The sequence below is a fragment of the Pygocentrus nattereri genome, chromosome 9 (assembly GCF_015220715.1).
Source record: "Pygocentrus nattereri isolate fPygNat1 chromosome 9, fPygNat1.pri, whole genome shotgun sequence".
In the NCBI taxonomy this organism is placed as follows: Eukaryota; Metazoa; Chordata; class Actinopteri; order Characiformes; family Serrasalmidae; genus Pygocentrus; species Pygocentrus nattereri.
Genome location: NC_051219.1, coordinates 27,421,101 through 27,445,108, shown reverse-complemented (window position 1 = coordinate 27,445,108; position 24,008 = coordinate 27,421,101). Strand labels below are relative to the sequence as shown.

Genomic DNA, 24,008 nt, shown 5'->3' with positions numbered 1-24,008 from the left:
AACTATGGCACAAAGGCATTGTAGCACTAACATTGTAAAAAGCCAGTAGACAATCTTTACTTTTTAATGGTCCATATAACAGAAAAAAATTGCATTCATTTCAACATGTTTGATTGCACACTGGCTCCTCTAGATACGTCTTATGTCTTATGTTTTTGTAGGTGTATTCAAATTCCATCGAAGTCCATTCAAACATACTCCCACTTTCCATAGTCTGCTACAATATCATCTTGCTGAGCAACCGCACTATAATAATACTGTGGACTGTTTGTTGATAACTAGGTCTTTTACAAGACAACAGCAGAGGAGAACCCTCGGGGCCTTCTGACTTTCAGAGAAGGCCTAATGATTTCTGGAAATTAAAAATGCCTGCTTTATACAGTCATGCTTGCATTACACTTGTTCTCCATTTCCATCTTGGCTCAGAGCGCAGCTGTTTCTCAAATTAAACACCTTTTTGGGATTTAAGGCAAAAGTCCAGTTTCAATATTACATGTTTATAGTTTAATCTTTCCCTCTCTACTTCCTTCGCTTTCTCACACATCCCCTCTCAGTCATTCCCCTCATGTTTTCATTCTGAAAGTCGTGCAGCAAGTTTCTGGAGCTTGTAGGGCTCTTGCTTAAGCTTTAAAAACATATAAAACACTGTTCTAAACTCTCTCTCTCTCTCTCTCTCTCTCTCTCTCTCTCTCTCTCTCTCTATCATTCTATCCCTCTTTCTCTCTCGCTCTCTTTCTCTCTCACTGTCCTAAACCCTCTCTCTCTCTCTTTCTCTCTCACTGTGTTCGAAACCCTCTCCCTCTTTTGCTCTCTCTCTCGCTCACTCTCTCTCTCTCACTCTAATCTAAACCCTCTCTCTCTCACTTTCTCACTCTGTTCTAAACCCTCTCTCTCTCTCTCCCTCCCTTTCTCTCCACCCTTTCTCTGTTTCCTTCTCTCTCTCCATATGTATCTCTTTCTCTGTTTCTCTCCCTCTTTCTCTCATTCTGTGCTTTTTGGTCCCTGTTTTTCACTCTCAAAATTCTCCTCTTCTCTGTCTTCCTCACTTGTTTCTTTTCATGTTCCTTTTTTTTCCTCCTTCTTTTCCTTTCTCTCACTTTATCTCCTTTTACTCCATATTATTTCCCTCCTACCCTTTCTCTTTGTTTCTCTCCATATCTGTCTTGCTTTATCTCTCTTTTACTTTTTTCTCTCCTTCTCTGTTTCTATTTCACACTCTCCTTTCTGTCTATTCTTTTTGTTCTTGTTTGTCTCTTTATAACCCTCCCTATATTTTTTTCTACTGTTTTTTCTCTGTTTCATATCACTTTCCTTCAACTCTTCTCTCCATCTGTCGTCTATACTGCTTTCTCACTCTTCTTTCCTCAGACTGCTCTCTTTCACCCTTGTGTTACCAGTACAAACAGTTGTTTTCTTGTCCAGCTGTTAAACACCAATTAAACTTGTGCATATTGAGGTTTGGATTAAATGCTCTGCACACAACCCTGACTACTGAATAAAGATCTGACACACTATAACCACAAGCCTAATGACCTCAGCGCAACATTAAGCAGACGACCAAAACAAGAACATTGTCACACCAGTACTGCAAACAAAAGGACAAACTGTGATGATGTAACTCATTACATCAGAGAGCGTGTTCTTAAAAACAGGAGCAGTATTCTTAAGGCCTCAAGCCATGTTTGGATCCATGTGAGAAAGGATCTGTTTTTCTTTGTTTTGGGCATCCATCCACACATCCAGCAACAATTCAAACCAGATGAGTACCCACTGTTTTCAGCCTGACCAATGAATACACCTCTATCAGCCTGCGATCCTTCCTTGTTTCTTGATCTCTGTTCCAACACATCATTATTAACCCAGCCATTGTTAAAATTTCTAATTGCAGCATTTATTCTCCATTCCATATATGGTAGTTTAGAAAAATGCAAAAATATATCTTTACTTGAACCCTGATAAATAACATTGACATAACAATGCCATTAAACATGTCATGGCAGTTGTCATATGCTGTCATAAGTCATCATAGACAATTATGTCCAGTAACAATCTATCTGATCATGACACCCAACATTACAGGATCTATCATGGTATTTACTGGTAATGATAGCATGACATTACATTAATGAACAAAACCATGTCATGCCATACCAACTCATGACAGCATAAGGCATCTACCATGATACATTTATAACATGGTTATATCATTGTTGTGCAGTTAGATTCAAGTTTTGTTCTAAGCCGCAACAATAGCCTATTTTGAATGAATTGTTTTTGTGATGTCATCAAAACAAGCATTCACAAATATCCTCTATTTAGCCTACAGCACTGAAGTTATCCACTTTTATCCACTTTTCTTCCCAATTTAGCTATGACCAATTAGCTAGATGAGCCCACATCACACAATGCTGCCAAAGTGAAAGACTGAAGGCTACAATGTGTCCTCTGGGACACATGAAGGTCAATCTTTTCAAAACCAGTCAATGTCATTGAACACCTCAACACATTTGGAGGAGAATGCCAACTGCCAGTTCTGTTATTCCAGCTTATAGATGCTTGCAAGGCCATTTGTACCTCAGCTATGCATGGCAACACCAGGGACTGAACAATCCCCCATCAGTAGGGCCGATGTTCAAACAGTTGTGCCACTTGGAAGCCTGACAGCTTTCTCAGTTAGCTTAGACATCTTTATTAGCATGCAACACAATAAAGAGCTCACTAGAAATCTCTTAAGTTTCCTGACCATGGTCAGTATAGGTCTTAGCATTTCAGTGTGGACAGGAAAATGCAGATATGGATAAGATTTGGGCTGACATGTTAGATTTGGAATGTCCATTGTTGATGGCTGATAGTTATCACAATGTTGAGCCAGCATGATGATGCTTTTTACTGAGTCTTTATGAAGCCACAATCTCATGTTTGCTGAAGCTCTCTGCTATTTATGCTTGTAGCATTGATGCTCATGCCATAATTTCCAGAACGCCTCTGAGACATTTACTTAAAAAAAAAAAAACAAAAAACTAAGCCCCCAAACAAAAACAAACAAACAAATAAATAAATAATAATGAGCCCCTGAACAAAAATAAATAAATAATAATAAGCCCCTTTTATTTGCTAAAAATGGCGATGAATGTCATCCATTGCATAATTTCTGGGTAGACATCAACCAATGCTGATGTAAAGAGAAAAAGGCTTAGATAGGAAACTACATTTTCATACTTTCATATTTGTTTGGACAGTTCTTTATACAAGAACGCAGACACAAACCTGGATCCTACAGCATTCACTCTGCCCTTTGAGAACAGTTAATATATTGCATAACCAATTTGCTCACATTTCTCCCAATCAGCTCAAAATGTGTTTCACCCCAGAGGAGAACACTGTACCAGCATAAAGATTGAACCAAATGCCTGCCATGAATATTTTATATACCAATTTATTTATCCTCTTTACATATCACATGCTTGCAGTAAAGATGATCTGCCAAACAAAAAGCAGCAAGCAACATGCCAACAGGCTGTTTTTACATATCACTGCTATCATATCAAACTCTTAACTTCATTTTACTTTTTGCTTTTTACTTTTTAATTTTATTAAAATTTGTAAAAATTCCAACTTTTAGCTTTCCCGGAATTGTTTGTGATAACATCTCATTACCTTAATGTATATTAAAGATTTAAAAAAGGTATTTTAAAATTTTCTTGTAGTTCTTACTTTGGAGATGGTTTTGAAGTAATGAGGTTTTCTTACAGTTCATTTGAATAGTATTACTTTTCATTGTTGTCATTAGAAAAGCCCTCTCATTACATGGCATGAAAATGCAAGTTGCCTCCAAAAGAATGTGTTAACCAACACATTTTGTGTCATAATTTTACAGTTACAGAAGTTTGCAAACACATTTACCCAGAGGCACAACAGTTACAAAGGTGGACAAATATAGTGTTAAGAGTATTGTCCAAAGACTCTTACTGGTGTGGCATGATGCCCGGCCAAGGAACTGAACCCAGCAGCATTACCCACTACACTATACCAACCACACTAATCTATATACTGTATATTGGCCAAAATGTATTATTCTTAACTGGACACAGAAATGTTTTAATATATTTTACATTAAAAGTAGCATAAAAAGTAGCTGTCCTTGCATGCCCTTGTGTATTTCATAAGCATAATAGGACAATGTAAGTAAACCTTAATTCCATTCATATTATGGGCAACGTTAAGGAAAAGTAAAGTGCTGTCCTTGCCTTCTACTCCAGCTGGCTATCTTCTCACTGCATCTGGACACTGTCTGTCAGCTGCACACACATCTTTATACTGAGGATTGACCACTTGCCAGAACCAGCTGGCCAATAAAGGAAATGAATGACAAATAATAAAGAAACTCATACTGAGTGAAAAAAAGAAATTAAGTTGACAAATCAAATAAAGAACTATAAATAACATTTAATATATCTCATTTGCTTATTCTAACTCATTATCCATGTAAAATCATCATTTCCAATGTGAAAAATGTCTAAGCAAGCAGCACAGTTTATGGGCCATATGCAGTTTTTAAGCCTCATTTAGCCTCATTTATTTTCTATTCTAAGACACAAAAAACATAAAAATTTTAGCATTTTATTTTAGGCCTTAAGAATAGATTAAAATAAAGATCAGAATACAACCTAAAATCTTCAAGTTCTTCGCTGATTGATGCTTTGATTTTTTTTTTTTTTTGGAAGTGAACCGAGTGTTCCCCCAATTTAGTCATGGCCAATTATACCTGTTAGCTAGGGCCCCCCATAACACAACACTTCCAAGCTGGGCAGGTGAAAGCTAGTACATGCTTTCTCTGACGCCTGTGAAGTTCCACCAAATCTTTGTCACTGGACAGTTCAACACTCATGGAGGAAACTGCAATGTCAGCTAACAGACACCCACACTAACTGGCATCATGCTGAATGATGAGGGAAACTCAATTGCCAGGAATCAAATTCACAAGTATTTTTTGGCCTGATACTTTTTTATTGTTGCAGCTGTTTGGGTCATTGTTTTTCTTTAGACCAGTAAATTAAAGTTATGTTAACTCCATATTGAAAAATATACAAGTGTATATAATTAATTAATTAATTAAATGAAATAAAAATTGGCCATTTTCAAACATTTTCAAATGTAATTGATGAATACACCCACATATATTTATTTTCCAAATGGAAGCTAGCTAGCCAGTATCTACTATCAACAAGTCAAGTCTAAGTGTATTTATATAGCACTTTTTACAACAGGCATTGTCACAATGCAGCTTTACAGAAAAATCCAGGTCCAAGACCCCATGAGATTCACCAGTGGTAACTGTGACAATGAAAAACTCCCTAAGAGCAAGAGGAAGAAACATTCAGAGGAACCAAGACGCAAAAGGGGAACCCATCCTCCTTTGGTTGACACTGAATAGCAGACAATAACAGCAGAGAATACGGTTTGACCATTAGTATGTGTGTAGCAGTGGAAATTGATGCTGTGTTTACTGAGAATGTTATCCAGTGGTAGCATAGGTAATGTGAATGATAGAGGTCCTAAAACAGAGCCTTGTGGAACACCATAGTGTAATTTTGTAAGAATAGGTGATTTGTTGTTTACAATTACAATATTACTTCTGCTACACCCAGAAGAAATGTATACTAATTGTCTTTATAATGTAGATGTCGTTTTTTACAATATGTCTCTTATCCTCCAGCTGCTCCAGATGCTGACCTGGCTGTTGTTCGAGTATTGTTCCAACATTGTGCCAAGACTGATGCCACTGCTGCCTGCTTTGCAGAGCTTTGGCCTCAGCTGCAGCCTGCTGACCAAGGTGGTTTAACACAATGGGGTTGTGACCCACACACGCACAGTCTTGTAAAATATCTCTGTTGGGTATTTCCCAGTGGTGGACAAAGTATGCAAATCATGTACTTGAGTTAAAGTAGAGATACCCAAGGTAAAATATTACTCCAGTAAAACTAGAAATCCTCACTTTAGACCTCCACTTCAGTAAAAGTACAAAAATATTTACCTTCAAACGTACATGACTTTTGCTTCATTTACTCGTTTTAGGTAAAAATACTCCAGTGTTTCTCTTGGTAAACCAGTCTTTTAATAGAATGTCATTAATTAGTGATGCTGACGTCTATTAAAATTATCATAAGCACAAAACACTGAAAGCAAACAAATTCCATTGGGTAGAACTGAGTGGCTCTGAAATAACCTCTTGCAAACAAGCAAAGTTTCAGTTTAAGATTTATTTACAACTCAGTTACACGTTTAGTTTAATAAACTAGCAAAAACAAATTTACTTAAAAAAAATTAAAGACATTTACTATGAAATTGTGTTTGTATAAATTCAGAGAAAGACAGATGCCAGTCACAACTGCATATGTGTACATATTTCTATATTGTGGTCTATTTACACAAAGTTAGGTTGGTTCCATCATTTATGTTGGAATAGACACTCCCGAAATTTTACACTGCTGCACTGATGTTGAACTGTGTGCTTGCACTAAGTCTGTATGTCCAAAAGGTCAAAACAAGCTCAAAACAAAGTGTGCATTGTGCCCTGATTGGTGTTCTTGCTTCATGCTTTTTTCATTTTGTTATGTTTTTATTCACACATAAACCAAAAGAAACGACAGATTTCACAAAATGTAGTGGAGTAAAAAATAAGATATTTGACTTGAAATGTAATAGAGTGAAAGTAAAAGGTTACCCAAAATGGAAATACTGAAGTAAAGATACACAAAAAACTACTTAAGTACAGTAAAGTACTTGAACAGTGCTCTGCCTGTAGCTACTGCTGCTTTTCTCATGTAGAGAAGCCAAATGTCCATACAACACCAAAATATTCATGTTTTCTGGGACATCTGGTCCCCATAGAATGCTATAGACAACCACAAACACACATTCTCACTCACTCATTTCCCCACTTTCACCAAGCATTATGTTGGATAGGGCTTGATAAGGCACGGTGGGAATTAAGAAGAGGAAAAACAAAGAAAAAGAACAAAAGAGGAAGAAAGATGGCAGGATGACCCATCACAGATCAACGAATTCTGGAAGTTAAGTGATGCAAGCTTGTGTGTATGGTGCAGGGAGGTGATATCAAATACAAGTCATTGTTTTGGGGGGTTTTTTCAGACAGACTCAGACAGTGTACTGTATCAATAACTGTACCTTGGGGGTCAAACAGTTGCCATGCTATTCACAGCCTCTGCAAACTGCTGAACGCAGAAAGTGTGAGGCAGTCAAGAATGGTGGGCTAGAGGCCAGACGTGCGGGAGTGCTTTGTGCTTTGTTTTTCTCTAATCCACAGCCCAGAACAATGGGAAAAAGAAGAGGAATAAGTGGGGCAACAGGCAAAAAAGCAGCTGTTGGCAGAATGACCATTATAAAAGGGACATGCCAGTCAAGTAGTTATCACTAGTAGTTGCACTAGCAAGTCTTTTTAGGCTGAAATTGGGCTGCTAGGAAGGGAAGAGTCCACTTTACATCTTTGTTAGTAAGTTTCAATTTACAGGAACAATGGCCCATAAACCAGGAAAGTGGTTGGAGTAGTGTAGTGGATAACACATCTTGCTTTTACATTGTAGACTGGTGTTCAATCCCCACCTTGGTAAACACCCTACACTATACCAATAAGAGTCCTTGGGCAAGATTCCTAATGCTACCTTCACCTAAATTTGTAAAAGTATCAAACTGTAAGTCGCTCTGGATAAGAACGTCTGCCATAAATGTAAATGTAAAAGAGAGAGACAGGAAGAAAAGGAGGAAGATCAAAAAAGAGTCGAAAAGAAACATGAAGAAAAGAAGAAAGAGCAGTGAGAGAGCGAGAGATAAAGGAAGAGACAAAGATGGATATAGAGGAAAAGAGATGTGAGAGAATAATACTAAAACAGATGGAGTACAAGTGTGTCAGTAAAGAGAGGAGGTAGCTGAATGAAAGAGGGATGGGAATAGATGGAAACAGAGAATGAGAACACGAGTGAATGAAAGAATCCCCTGATCATTTCACTGTGCCAGAATGAGTCTCAGTCCATTCCTCTTAAACTGAAAAATGCATGTGCCAGCAGCGGATTAGTCTGCCTCCTTTGCCACAACAGAGTCATTAAATTGAAACAAACTTCAGCTTTAGCAAGAGACTGTCCAGTGGTTCTGTTAGTGAATGCAATCTGGCAGGCAAAGCAAACATTATAATATATCTAATTAAATTACAAATTAAAACAAAGAATCACAATCACATTATCTAAGCTGCTTATCCTCCTGGGTCATCGAGGGGTTCTGCAGCCTATTACTGCAGTCATTGGGTGGAAGGCAGGAAACACCCTGGACTGGTTGCTAGTCCATCACAGAACAGACAAACTGACATAGACATTATCACCTAGGTGCAATTTAGCATTAGTAATTGACTGCATGTCTTAGGACTGTGGTAGGAAACACAAACAGACATAGACTGAACATGCAAACTCCACACAGAAAGGACCCTGGTTGTCCAGCTGGGGAATCGAACCCAGGCCCTTCAGTGCCACAGACTGTGCCACCATGCCACCCTACAGAGAATCATGAATGAATAAATAAATCCATGAATGATTGAGGCGTGAACAATGATAATATGCTGTACTATACCATTCAAATTTTGCAATCAGTTGTTATATTTGTGTTTATTATATATAAATATAAATGTTAATGTAAATCTTGAAAAAAAAAGTTACATTTTTTGATCACTTTTAAAATCTGACATATTCTGAAGGTTAAATTTATTTTGTGTATGTTTATGTTTACCTTGATGTTCTGTGGCTTTCTTGTTGATTTTAGAATCACATACAGCTCTGTTCATTATTTTGGTTGCATCTGAAAGCTTCTTTGTGTTAAAACTTAAAATTTTTCAAATCTTCAGAAGTAATGATATCATACAAAGAGCATGTTAAAATCATTTAATATATATTAACAAAACAAATGCACAAAATAGGTTTATTATAATGAAAACATTTAATCTAAGCATCTGAATGTATGTAGTGCATAAAATTAACATTTAGTCTTGAAGGAAATTGTTTTATTTCGTAGTTTCTTTTTTCTCTATTTTAAATTTTTATTTATTTTTATGCAGTATTAATGCTGAAGGGTTCTCATCAGTTAAATTTGTACCTGTTCTCACGGTTTAACAATAACAACAAATTTTCATCAAATCATGCCCCCAGTCGGGCAAAGTATGAGAGCTGTGTTACTGAACTTCTGGGTGAGCGACTGGGTGATGCTGGCAGAGCTCTCTTTTGATTAAAAATCCACCTTTCTGTGAACCCCAGTCTTGTGAAACTCCGTCTGTGACAAGATGAAAGATTTACATCAATCTACATTCTGTACTGCTACATTTTGGTACAGGTGACAAGATTGTTTTGATGTAAAAAAAAATACAAGACTATATACACAACAATACTTTTTCATTGGATTTTTGTCACAGTTAAATATCTCTGGTAACATTTTCTGGAGCCCTGCCAGATAACATTGACATAACCATGTCATAACAGTTGTGGTGATTGTCACTACAATTAATGCTGTTGATGACGTGACGCTGTTAAATTACTACACATACTCTGTCATGACACATATAGAAGCTATATGAAATCTGCTATGGCATGCTCATGGCCTGGTTCAATGATATGTAGAAAGATGAAAATAAAACCTCTACAGAATTTCTCTGTGTTGCATCATCTCTTCTTTTAATAATTTTATGTAAACATTTGGAAGTTTATTCCCTGGTCTCTTTTACTATGAAGCCATGCTGTTGTAATATGTTCAGAATGTGCTTTGGCATTGTCTTGCTGAAATAAGCAAGGCCTTCCCTGAAAAAGATGTCATCTGGATGGCAGCATTTGTTGCTTCAAAAATTGTATAAGCCATTCAGCACTAACAGTTCCTTCCACAGATGTGCACATCACCCATGCCACATGCTCTAATGCACCCTCATACCATCACAGATACTGATTTTCGAACTGTGCACTGATAACAAGATCTCCTCTTTAGCCTGCATGGTGCAGTGGCCATGATTTCCAAAAAGAATTTCAAATATTGGTTTGCCAAATCACAGGACACATTTTCATCTTGCCTCTGTCCATCTTAAATGAGCTCTGACCCAGAGAAACTGGCAGTGTTTCTGGATCCTGTTTATGTATGCTTTCTTTTTTGATTGGTAGAGTTCTAACTTGTATGTGTGGATGCACTGGCAAACTGTTCACAGACACTAGTTTTTGGTGTTTCTAAGCCCATGCGGTGATTTCCACTACAGAATCGTGTCTGTTTTGAATGTAATGCCTCCTGAGGGCCCAAAGATCACAGCCAGCCAATACTGGTTTTTGGACTTGTCTCTCAAATACAGAGATTTTCTCTGGATTCTCTGAATCTTTAAATGGTATTATGTACCATAAACGAGGAAATCCCCATGTTCTTGTAAAATGAGCCATTTACAATGAGAAACATTATTCTTGAATTGTTGCAGTATTTACCTGCACAGTCTTTCACAGAGTAGCGAACAGAGTAGTGAACTGAACCTCTGGTGTAACAATAGGACATTAGCAAGTGCATGAATCAGTGGTGTGATTACAGGAGGTGAGCCAGAGCATTAGTCAGTGGTGTGACTACGAGACGTTAGCAAGAGCATGAGCCGGTGGTGAAATTATAGGACATTAGCAAGTGCATGAGTCAGTGGTGTAACTACAGGACGCTAATAAGAGCATAGGCCAGTGGTATAACTACAGGAGAATAGTAAGAGCTTAAGCCAGTGGTGTGACTAAAGGATGCTAGCAAGAGCATGAGACAAAATATCTGGAAACATAATTAATTTCAGTTTTCAAGTATAAACTGTCAGTAATATTTAATAACAGAGTTGGACTAAATATCCACAGGAGTGGAGTTTTATTCCAGCTCTAATCAGATCCACAACCTTAGAATTTTATTGCAGCTTGTGCTACTCACCTGTCTGGGCCCTGATGAACTCCATCAGAGCCAGCAGGAAGGTGGGGCCAAAACTCCAAGCTCAGACCGAGCGTAAGTGCTTTTTCAAAGGAGCAGAAAAGGAACAGAGGGAGGAGAGAGATGAGCAGCAGCAGCTTGAGAAGAGGACTGGCAAGCTGGGGAACTCAGATGTGAGGGAAAAAGGCCTGTACAGTGTAGTGTAGAAGCCACTGAGAAATGGCCAGTTTTAGGTTTTTGGTTTCATTTTATTTGTTGAGTTTTGTGAGTAAAAATGTTTGTAGAATATGCTCTCTGCAGACATTTCCCCAGCATCTAATAACCTTCCTGATTCTGGGGTAGCACAGGCCGCACCACACAGCTCTAATCAGATCCACTTGATTGCCCCTGTTTAGATGTTCCTAAAGATTCATCAACTCTGTTAGATAGGTGACATTAGAAGTATGGAAAGAATCAACTCTTTAAACAACCTACTATTGAGTTTAAATGTTAAATGACACCTTTATAACCTAAGAATAACTTAGTTACTGAATAATAAACTTTTGGATGTAATAAATCTGGGATTTTAAGCAGTTGTTATCAACAAACTGTGTGAAGAAGTGTTTTCCTATCAAATAAGCTAGAGTAAAAGTAAAATTATTTTGAAACTTGCTGCTTGCTTCCAAGCATTTGGCCAGCAGTGTAGGGCTATATCTCTGTATGTCTCTAGAAATGAAGTTTCTTTTAATAGCATCTGTGGTGTCAAACACTTCAGTGTAATCCTGACAGCAGCCTGAGCCTGTGTCAGAGCAATCTCTCTACACACATTCTGAAGGGGCTTCACAACCCTGGAGGTCCAGAGAGAGAGAAGTGTACAGTAAGCCCAGCCAAACTCACCGGATTTACTACAAGAGGCTGCTGGGGCTGTCACCTCATGTTATTACATTTCCTTCTGCACTCTGTTCTCTCTCTTTTCCTGTCTCTTGTGCTCTCTGTCTTCCCTCTCTCTCTCTATATATATATATTTACACATATGGACAAAAGAGACCTACATATGACCCCTCTAGGAACTTTTATGATGTCCCATTCTAAATCCATAGGCATTAATATGGAGTTGGTCCCAAAGAGCTAAAGAGAATACACTTCTTGTCCAGTGGTGGTGTGCTTCACAGCACTCTATCTGACACTCAGCATTGTGCATTTTGGTTACAGGCTTATGTGTAGCTGTGCAGCCATAGAAACCCATTTTGTGAAGCTCCTAATACACAGTTCTTTTGCTGATGTTGTTTCCAGAAGCAATTTGGAACAGAATGATGATACAAAAGAGGATAGCCGCTGTGTGCTTCAACACACTGCGGCCCCAATCTAAGAGTTTGCGTGGTTGAGTTGTTGTTGCTCCTAGATGCTTCCATTTCACAATGATAGCACTTACAGTTGACAGGGACAGATCTAGCAGTACAGAAATTTCACAAACTGGCTTGCGGCAGAGATGGCATTCTATGACAGTGCCATGTTTAAAGTCACTCAGCTCATCAGTACAACCCATTGTACTACCACTGTTTGTCTAGCAAGACAAAGCTACATATGTGCTTATTTTATCCACCTGTTAGTAACAGGTGTGGCTGAAACACCTGAACTCAATAATTAGGATGGGTGTCCCAGTACTTTTGTCCATATGGTTTACTTAGATATTGTCAGTATAATACATATAGGATATAACATCAAGTGAACGCAATGATGTCTGAAGCTCTTGGCAAGTGATCATTTTAACCACTGCCTGCTCCTGGCAAGAAATTACTTTGAGCAACAAAGAAAAGAAGTGACCAACATTCTGCCACTGGAGGCAGCTTAGAGATGAAATTTGGTCCTGAACTCGCAACATTTCTTCTAGACTGGTAAGTAAAGGACTGTTAATGAGAACATTGGCTAATTAGCGATAGCAATTAAGCCAGGCGTGAAGAGAGAGGAAGGACTGTGCATTTCCTTGTTTCTTATGATAGGGATGGACACTGCAACTTTCTGATGATAATTTGCCCTCTATTTGTTTGGAGCATGAATTTGATGACTTGCATCATTTTACATATTGCATCTTACAGCTACTCTTCACACTGCAAAAAAAATCAAGATGACATTACATTGAAATTTAAGAACTTTTTTCTTTCTCCTGAAAAAAAAGTTGCATTTTTAGATTTTATTTTTGAGGTTTTGTTCTGATTATGATGACATTCTTTTGTTTTAAAAACCCTATTAAAAGTGAGTTTAGAACTGCCTGATATAACTGTCCTGGACTGGGGACTTGTCCAGGGTGTTTCCTGCCTACTGCCCAATGACTGCTGGGATAAATTCCAGCAACCCCTGCAAGCCAGAAGTGCTTAGATAATGTGTGTGTGTGTGTGTGTGTGTGTGTGTGTGTGTGTGTGTGTGTGTGTGTGTGATACAACTGTGCCACAATCAACCATAATCAGTCAGTGCTGTTTGCGTGGAAGCTGTTTATTCCAGAAACAGTCTGAGAAACATTCACACTCTCAGCAAACATCCAGAGGCAAGTTGGAGAAAGTTTTGGCCCAAGAAAGCAATTACTACCAGAACAATCTAATATTTGTCAATGACTGGAACTCTGCATAAGCATGAAAAAACGATCATGTTTCAACTGCTGGCTGGACTTATTAGCCTGCCATCGCAATTTCTCACTTTGCTAGAAATGTCTATTTGCTCAAAACATTGCGAAGCTGGGCAGCTGGAGGCGGAGTAACTTTATAACAGCTGTTCCAGGACACATGATTGGAACGGGCAGGCAGAGTTCATATTTGGAAACAAATCTCAGAGCAAAACACAGAAAAAACACTCAAAATTAAAACCACTATTAAATCTAACCAACATAGATCTATCAAGGCTTTACAAAATACTGATAAAATCAGGTGACCGTCTCATTCAGTCTATGAGCAAGATAGAGGTCAGGATGATAGGCAGGAGGAGCCAGAGCCAGTGTTGACCATTATCCATTGACCAACAGTGTTTCTCAATAAGCCCTTTCTTAATGTATTACTTTAACTAATGGTAACTTGTCATGTGTTTTTATCCTATAGACATAGTTCTAAAACTTTTGATGATGTGCTTTAAAATAGAGTCTCTTTTCAATGCATATCTCCAGTGCATGTGACTAAGCTAGGCCAGAGAGCTAGCTAGTCAGCTCTGGTACCTAACAATACAGTGCACAATTCTATAATACATTACAAATCAGTAGTTAGCTAACAGTTACACAAGGCAGCAGCTTCACTTACATTGTATAGCTATCATTAAAGGAGTCACCCTAAAACTGCAATGTACAAAGTAAAGATTGTTACTTGAATGGCTGCTATGACCTTAAGTTATCAACAACCAGTGCCGACATCTTTCATGAGTTACATCAGGCCTTTTAGAATAGGAATACAGGGAATTATGCATTGCAGATGGTCTATACAAGTGGGGCTGGAAACCTACTGCAAGACGTGTGGTCTCTTCAGCATTTAACTCAATGTCCAAGAGGATGAAAACAAAGAAAAAGAGCATGCAAATGGTGGAGTACAATTTGCTTCAAGTACAATTTATTATATCTTCATAAAATAATCCTAATAGCATGACAAAGTGTGGTTTATTGAGTTCTTTGATCATGTGTGATGAGGGAAATAAGACTCAGACTTTAGGATTACCATGGATTCAAATGGTAGTTAGGGGCTATAAATGAGAAAAAGAGAGAGAAGAGATAAAGCTGGATAGAAAACAGGTGAGAGGTCACCATTCTCATTACTACATATTGTCTGCAAAACTGCAGTCCCACTTTTTATTCCCTTAAACAACTCAAATTCCTTTTTTTGTCAGCTTAGGTTTTCACAAGCCAACACAAAATAAAACAAAAAAAAACTACTTTCAACACAGTTATACTGCACACTGCCACCCGACCCAAGCCCACCAGACTTGAGCCAAAATTGTTTTTTTTTTTGTTTTTTTTGGGGAGGAATATGCCGAGGTAAACTGTGCTCTCACTCTCTCTTTCTTTCTCTAGGAACATTATGGTCTATGGTTTCTGCATAGCTCCAGAGTTTGAGGAGTGGCTAAAAGTGCCTCTGAATAAAACCAGGAAAGATAAGAAGGATATGTTCAGTTGGTGAAAGATCAGCAGGTTTTTGCTCCTTTTATGTTAATAATTAAAAGGCAGAAATTTGCACTACTACTGCAGTGAGTGCTGTTATCCACTTTATATTCTTCTTCTTCTTCTGCCAGATTTTTATTCACTTACTCATCCGTCAGTTTTCAAGATATCGGCACCATTCTACTTTGTTATGTTGTGTCTGATTGGGATGTGCTTGTGTACAGCTTACTATGATACTTAAATAATATACTATGATCATTAAATAATATTTTTTCTTTCCCCATAGGAATGAATAGGTCAAACGTTTGTGTACCCGGTTTATGATGTAAGTTCATAAGCAGCATTCTATTAACCATGTGAGCTACATTATCAACCATGAAGCAACAACCTAGCACCCTCTTGGGACACCATAACAAACAACCAAGCAACACCCTAGCAACCATTTCTTTATGAGATGCATTTTTCGAGTTAAAAAATAACTTTACATTTTGGGATTTTTCATAAGAAGATATCAGAAAGATGTCAATACTGTAAATATGTAAATGTATGACACCTCATAGGTAATTTTATATGTGTATCAACAAATGTGAGCTGTTAATTTGACTAATTGGTGGAGGAACTGAATGAATCATGTACTGCTTTGTTCTTGAATTGCTTTGTGTAAGTATTTTGCAGGCAACTCAAAACATCCATGAAAGTTTGACTCTGTAAAGCCAGCCAAACTGATATGATAACCAGTGATGGCTATGGAAAACTTGTGACACCTGTCAAGATCAGCAAATTCCCCCCAAAAAATTATAGCTTAGATTTTGTTATAGATCATCAGAACTTGTGGCTATTCACTGACTTTTCAAATTTCCATATTTCTGTTCCTCATTCATGTAATAACCCAAAGATTTCAAAGCCAGTTAAATCCAGAAGAGTGAGAAGACCTTTATATGCATGTGAATCTATATACAGCATTGCACTGCATCTCTAAATACATATATCTATGAATACATACATTTTGAAAGGTTTTCTGCATTCATATATACAGTGTATATAACACTGGCCAATGCACACAGACCAACAAATGAGGTACAGATAATGAAAATGGGAAGTTACAAGGAAAAGCATGGATGCATGGCATATTTTTCATTACTGTTGCTGAAGGTTATGTGCTGCATATAGGAAAGTGAGGGAGGAAGATTGATTAAGGAGAGGAGGCATGGGGCATTATAACTGTGTCATATGAATTTCATTTAAAATCAGCTCGGAGACACACACTACACGGTGAATGACACCTTGCTACCTTGCTTTTCAGTGCAACCCAATTTCCATGTAAAACTACACTAATATTCATGTGCAACTGCAAATGCAAACACGGCCAATCAAAATGCAAGAACTCTCCTGAAGCCAGTGACATTGTTCAGGCAACTCAAATCTGATTTTTGCTTCATAGAGATGTTGTCAGTTTGACTCTATTGAGGGCAAATCCAGGGTCATGGACAAAACAGTCCAAGGTCATAGAGCCAATACGAAGCGATCGGGGGACAGACATGACAGGATAAAACACTAAACAGGATGCAAAGGAACAAACAGCACAAACACGACGAGCAAACAACGACCAGCGAAAACAAAAATAACGAGGGACAGGTGAAAACAATCAGGGGCGGAGTTACAAAACCAAAACAAAAACGCACATGGACAGGACTGGGAGGGGCCAATCGTGACACTGAGTCACTAAATGAATGACTGAGAACCCACATTTGCAAGAATTGGCCAGGACAAGCAGCAAGTAGCAATAAACACATTAAAAAAATATTATTAAAGGATGCCTTCATACCCTTTCAACATTGCCAGTATAAGGCTAATACATAATAGAAGAAAACAGAAATGTTTTCATAATTCTTACAATAAAGATGACCTAATAACAGGTAAAATAACCCTATTGGCCACTGTTGTCTTGTCGTTGTTTTGTAGTCAGAACAGCAGAGTTGTGGAGTTAACTGTTCTTCATCTGATACTTATTGAAACATGCTAGATCTTTCCGTTCAACAGACATGGTTTGATTCAACAGACTTACCTGCACTCAAGCTAATTTAATACAGACTCAGCTAAATATTTTCATGCTGGTAACATTTTCTGAGGACATTTTCTCAGGACACTCACTAGCTTCCTGTTTTAATTTTCCCATTTAAGATGGAACAGAAAAATAAAAAAAAAGAAGCTGACTTCAGCTTCATGGAGAGCTGAAAGGCATGGTATGAGCAGGTTGCTCTTTTTTTGCTTGACTGCTGAGTGATAAACTTATTTTTGCTGTTTCTCAGAACCAACAGGGCAGTAATGTTCTGTCCCTTTTGCTAATGTTCATTGTAGCTAATCACAACTGTTGCACCATTTAAGGTGTATCAGGGAAATAGAAGCTAAATTCAGCCTCATAGTTTTAACACTATTAATACTTTTTGATAAGGAGTCTTAGGCTGTCAAAATATCTTATATCTTATTTACAGGTATGCTTGTAAATGTGTGTTACAGTAGAACATTTTGATATGGTAGAACAACTCGCTCGAACACCACCAGCCTGCTTTAGTCTCGTGTAGCTTAGTGACTTCAAATTGATGCGCAGTAACTTTAGCTCACATGTAGCAATATTAGTATCAAGGCTCTTTAATAAACTCGTAATTCAAATGATCCAGTGATATTAAGGAGAAAAATGTACACAGAACAACATGTATCAGGTTCTGTGCATTTTTCTGGTCAGTTCTGAGCATACCCCATTCATTTTGGCCATGGAGAAATCAAACTTAGACCCAGAGTTAGTAATATGGGCATAACATGGACTACAGAGTAATGCAATACTACAGTGGTCTAAGTGCTTGTATTTTGGGGTTGGCATCTAATTTTAGAGGGAATTTTTCATTTATCTTGCTGTATACACAGTTTTACTTAACTATTGTTTACTGAGGATACAGCCACCAAGCACAAGTACACACCGGTCAAGCATAACATTATGACCTTGTTTCTACGCTCATTGTCCATTTTATCACTGCTGTGTCTGGTCCACTCACACCAGTACAACCCACACTAACACACCACCACCACATCAGTGTTACTGCAGCGCTGAGAATGATCCACCACCCAAATATTACCTGCTCTGTGAGGGTCCATGGGGGTCCTGACCACTGAAGAACAAGGCAAAGTATCAGAGAAACAGATGATTACAGTCTGTAATTGTAGAATTACAAAGTGCACCTATATAGTAAGGGAACCTGGTTAAATGGACAATGAGTGTAGAAACAAGGAGGTGGTCATAATGTTATGCCTGATCAGTGTATGATGAATGAATGCATTAGAATGTAAACTAGAATATTTGGACGTGTCATTCACATGTCAATTTTTGGATTTTGCTCATGTTTGTGCATTTTTAAAGGAAGATGTACATTTTGCTTGACTGTTCACATGACCTTGAGTAAGGGTAGGCAAGTACAATTTAATGGAATGCCCTCACCATGCCTAATTAACGTGAATGAGAGCACTTAATTTGTGGGATTCCTCCAAACACAATCCACAACAGTCTGTCATCACCATGCCCCCACAGCACAAGCAAATCAGCACAAAACAAAAGGAAAATAAGTGAACAATAGCCATTAATTGAGCTTGAGCACTGGAGACAGACTGAAGACTGACATCTCCTTGTGGGGGCGGACATTCTAAACAGCAGATGAACTGACTGACACGGGGGATGTGACTAGACTTGGTTTGCAATAACCACAACCTTCTTTAAGCTTATGCTTTTGCCGCTCCATTTCCCCACCCCCTCAGTGGATCCACTACCATCTCTCTATAACCTTACCTCAGTCCTAACAGTCAGACAGGGGTGGGAGAAGAGTGGAAAGACAAAGCCATTCATCAATCTCCTGTCCACACTGGTCCCTCACTGGGACAGCCAATCAATCTAAAGCCAAGAGCTCACTGAACCAATGTTCTCACCAACAAACCCAAAGGTGTGCCATACCTGTGTGTGATTATTAGGAGTCTTTAATATGTTCTCCACACTTGACTAGATGTTCTTCCACATTTACAAGGTTCTAGATTGTTCTGCCCATTAACATGGTTCTAGAATCATTTTCTTCTTCACACCATTCGAGAATGTTCTTCTCATTTCAACTTTTGTTCACATTCGATCAATTCTGGAATGCTTTCCCCACTCGCACTGTTCCAGGAAGTTATCTCTGTCCTTACTGTTCTAGATGTCCTCCTTAGTTCACACCATTCTAGAATGTTCTCCCCATTAACATGGTTCTAGAATGTTTTCCTTATTCATACCACTTCAGAATGTTATCCTCATTAATGCTGTTCTAGAACACTGTCCCCATTCTCTGAATTTGGGCATTCACACTGTCTTCTGAGAGTTCTCCCCATTCTTGCTGTTCTAGATGTCCTCCTCAATTCACACCACTCTAGAATGTTTTCCCCATTAACATGGTTTGGGAATGTTCTACTTATTCACACCATTCTAGCATGTTCTCTGAATTAACACTGTTCTAGAATACTCTCCCCATTCTCTGGATTCTGAGATTTACACTGTCTCCAGAGTGTAAAGTTCTCTCCATTCTTATAGTTCTAGATGTCCTCAATTTACTTCACTCTAAAATATTCTCCCCTTTATTCACTATATTCTAGAATGTTACCTAGAATTGAAACTGTTGTAATGGAGATCCGGCCAATATAATGCGCACATGACACTGACGCACATTTCTCCAACACAACACAAACAACGTTGGTGTAACATATCTGTGAGGGTTATTGGCATTCTTTCAAATATTCAACCCCAGTGCACACTGTCACAGAATTCTCTACCCATTCACACTGTTCTAGCATGTTCTTCACCTATTCATACTGGCCTAGAATGTTCTAATCCATTCATACTGTCACAGAATGCTCTCCCCATTGTTCTAAGATGTTCTCCCACATTCACACTGCTCTATTCTATTCACACTGTCCAAGAATGCTCGCTCCATTTACACTGTTCTAAGATGTTCTCCTCTATCCATACTGCTCTAGAAAGTTCTATCCAATTCATTCTGACACAAAAAGCTCTCCCCATTCATACTGTTCTAAGATGTTCTCCTACATTCATACTGCTCTAGAGTGTTTTATCCCATTCACAGCATGCTTTCCATATTCACATACTTCTAAGTTGGTCTTCCCCTGTTCATACGGTTCTAGATAAACTCAACCATTCACATTGATGTTGAAAGTCCCATTTTTTTACTGTTCTAGAATTGTCTGCCAATTTGTAGTGCTCTAGTAAGTCCCCTCATTCTAACAGTTTTAGACATCCTCCCCACCCACACTGTTCAAGAATGTTCTCCTCATTCACTCTTTCTTGCTATTCCTCAATGTTCTCTTTATTCTTACTGTTCTAGACATACTCTACATTGACACTGCAGAAGAACATTCTCTCCTATTCATACTATTGTCCTCTTGAAGATTTAAGATTCAAGATTTATTGTATAATGGGATTCTTATGAAGGAACAGTGTAAAAGGCATGCATGTGAGGTTGTATCGCATAGCAATGTAGAACATACAGTGTAAAACCCTGTGCAGAATAATACAATGCAAGATGCCTTATGGAGTAGTGAAGTATATACAATATACAATATTCAATTAACTATTCAATACATACAGCTTATTGTGATATGTACAGTGAACATGATTATGCTACATAATACATTAGTTGTAATATATCTAATTAATTAGGTAAAGTATGGTACAGTATATACAGGTGCTTTGACAATAGTGTTACTGCAAGCATAATACAAGACAGATGGCAGTCAATCTGTCCTAGAATGTTCTCTTTCACTTATTATTCTAGAATGTTGTCCTACATTAACACATCACATAAAATCATTTTATTATTTAAATGCTTCTTGCATTAAAAGTTACCCTGAGTACAAGTCAGTTATAATGATGCAAGTGTGAGAACATTCAGCATTAGTCATATCTTTCACATTTTCTCCAGCTTACATCCTCTCAGAGCAAAGACAAGCTTTTCTCCTGTCAAGCACCTGAGTCTCACTTGGCATGTAATCTAAGCACAGACATCTTTCCCCTGGCTCAACTCCCACTTCTGTTAGTCACATTAATCCAGCAAACACAAACTTCAGGAGCACAGCATCTTCTCCTCCTATAAAATCACTCTGCATTGCAGTACAGCACTGCAGCGCTTCAATAGTTAATGTAGAGCGGTTTCAACAAGCCTGGGGAGCAGAAAGGAGAGCTTTGTCATGTCAAATTCAAACAGAAACAAAAGAAGCAGGAGTTCTCACAAGGGATGCTGTTTGAGTGACGTTTCGGGATGGCTGTAACAGGCTGAGTGTGATAATGATTGCTTAGTGTCAGAATGTGGATTAGTGCTTGACACTCACACATAAAATGACAAATTACTTAAAGGTGGCCGACTGACCTATCGTTAGTGCAGCGTGTCTCCCCTGTGCCCTGAAATGCAGCAAGTGAAGGTATAGAACTGAATGAGGTGTGAGTGCATTTGGGAAAGAGCCATTTAAGGCAGAAGCTACAAATATCAGTTATGGCATTTTAACAGATTCTTCATCACATGATTGTCAGATTTAGTTTGAAATATTTGTAAAGAATATAACCTAACAAAGTGAGAAAAAAAATCTTGGGGGTTAGAAGGTTTGAGGTTTTTAGCTTTAACCAGCTGACTAAGTCTCCCATTATCACAAAATGCTACCAAGCTGGGAGGGTGAAGGCAAGCATGTGCTTCCTTTAAGTTCCGTGCAGCCCTACCACATCATTTCAAACTGCCTCTAAAAGAACTTTGATTGAAAATGCTTGAAGAAGAACACTAACTGCTAATTCTGTTATGTCAGCTAAGAGACATCCATTTAGTGAGGCCATTTATGTTCTTTTCAATGTTCAGCTACATTTATTAGCTAACTTTAGCTTTCTCCCCTGGCAGTTAGTGTTCTAGTTGAAGTGTGAGGTATTGAGCTGTTGATGGACATTGTAACATCCAGGTGGCCTGCTGGGACTCTAGAAGGAGCCTGAGATGAGTAAGCACTAATTAGGGCTGAGTGGTCACAGCTTGGGGTGTCTTACTTATTATTCACATGCTGCTCTCCACTCAGTCTTGCATTCACAGTGCCATGTGCATGTTATTCTGACCCAGCCAGTTATTTGGTAAAAAGGGTTGCTCAGTGTCAAGTTCTGAGTGTTTTCTCTGTCAAGGAACTTCCACACAAAAGGATTAAAAAAAAAAAAAGTTCTGCTCTCGTGTTCACAAGATTTTATTAGTTTCATCTCAGGGCACTTTAGTTTAAAAAGAAGGACATCCTCCCTAAGGAATTCTTAATGGGATTATAGTATCCTTAGTGAGCCCTTCAGTTAGTATCACCACCATTCTTTCAGATGACATGCAGTGTCCCATGTTGGCTTGACAATGCAGAGATCAAGAGTTTGACCTTCTCCCTTGACATGTTATTCATGTTTTCATGTTACTGTGTTTTCTTTTCCTCTTAAGACTGCTGGTTTTCCTGAGTACTCATTCCCTTGTTTTTCATGAGTCATCTATTCTGCCTTGTGTCTCTACTGCTCTGCATTTGAAGCCAACCTTTTAATGATGTTGGCAGTTAATCAAATGTTTATGGCCTTCAGTTCAGCTCCTGAAGTCTTAACATTTGGGAGACATTATTTGGCTGTATCTGCGTAGATGCCACAAAGAAAAAAAAATCCAGATTGGACATTTTTTTATTTGGAAATTTCTATTAGAATTTTCTATTCTATTTGGTTTCCCATTCAAAACTTAATGATGTATGAGTATTATTACAATAACTGCAAAGTTTAAATACAGCAACCACAATGATTTTGTTAAACAAAAATTGACCAAAAGAAATCACATTCATGATTTTCAGAGAAATCATTAGGTCATCTCTGTAGACCTAGAGGACCCTGATGGATCCCCACTGAATGGTGTCTTCACAGTACACAATACAGCACAATACGAACAGTGATTGCTGCATTCTCTATCATTCTGAAGAACAATTTCACCATGCAAAGAACCATTTAAGCATATATATATATATATATATATATATATATATATATATATATATTGTTGCTGTCAGTTGAAACCTTTGTATCTCCATTTTTGTCATTTTCCAGTTTTTGATATAATGTGAAAACGCCTGTTGCCCTTTACATTGTGTGTAAATATCATTATGAATGGATCAAAACAAACAGTCCAAACTGAGTTGGAAAAAAGTTCTGGTTCTATTGTTTTTTCCTCCTCCTGTAAAGTTGCCATTTTGGTTTTCTTCCAACAGCAGCAATATACATATATATATATATATATATATATATATATATATATAAACTACTTTCTTTACTAAAGAACCTTTGAACAACCATCTTTTTAGTATAAAGTATACATGTGAGTAGGAATGAAAAAAAAACTGCCCTACACACCTAAATCTGACTTCCACATTTGGGTTCCATGTCCCATCTGCAAAACAAAATGTTCACTCAAACATTTTCCACTGAATCATGTTAACATACCACCATGTTTTCAGCAATCACGTGCAGCTAGGGTAGGTAATCTGATCTGATCAGGGTGAGTAGGAAAACAAATCTGATTTGAAATACATATCATATGCGCGTAAAAAGAAAGAAAAAAAGATTTACCACTAAGTGCATTGTGAACTTCAGTCTGGCTAACTGATATGAATAAGTGGCTGTAGAAAAGGTCAAAAGGTGCTCAGGGCCTAGATCAACTTGTATGTGACAAGAATGCATGGACACATTATCATGAAGGAGCTGAGTGTTTTGTCTGTTATTTCAATGCTTGCATTCTACATCCATTAGGCCTGTCTACTTTACATTTGCAGGTCATGCCTTGTCTACTCAAATTAACGAGAC

At 38.0% G+C, this 24,008-nt stretch overlaps 1 protein-coding gene across 2 annotated transcripts in view; it reads right to left on the bottom strand.

Annotated features, from left to right (window-relative positions):
• The window catches only part of opn7b (opsin 7, group member b), a 103,455-nt gene that overhangs the window by 39,758 nt on the left and 39,689 nt on the right, over nucleotides 1–24,008 (bottom strand). Inside the window, exon 2 of one of the 2 annotated variants that reach the window (XM_037541596.1) lies at nucleotides 21,538–21,569. The exons of the other annotated variant lie outside the window; for it this stretch is intronic. The gene's annotated coding sequence lies outside the window, so the exon portion shown is untranslated. The remainder of the gene's footprint in view (nucleotides 1–21,537; nucleotides 21,570–24,008) is intronic. 2 annotated transcript variants of the gene reach the window in all.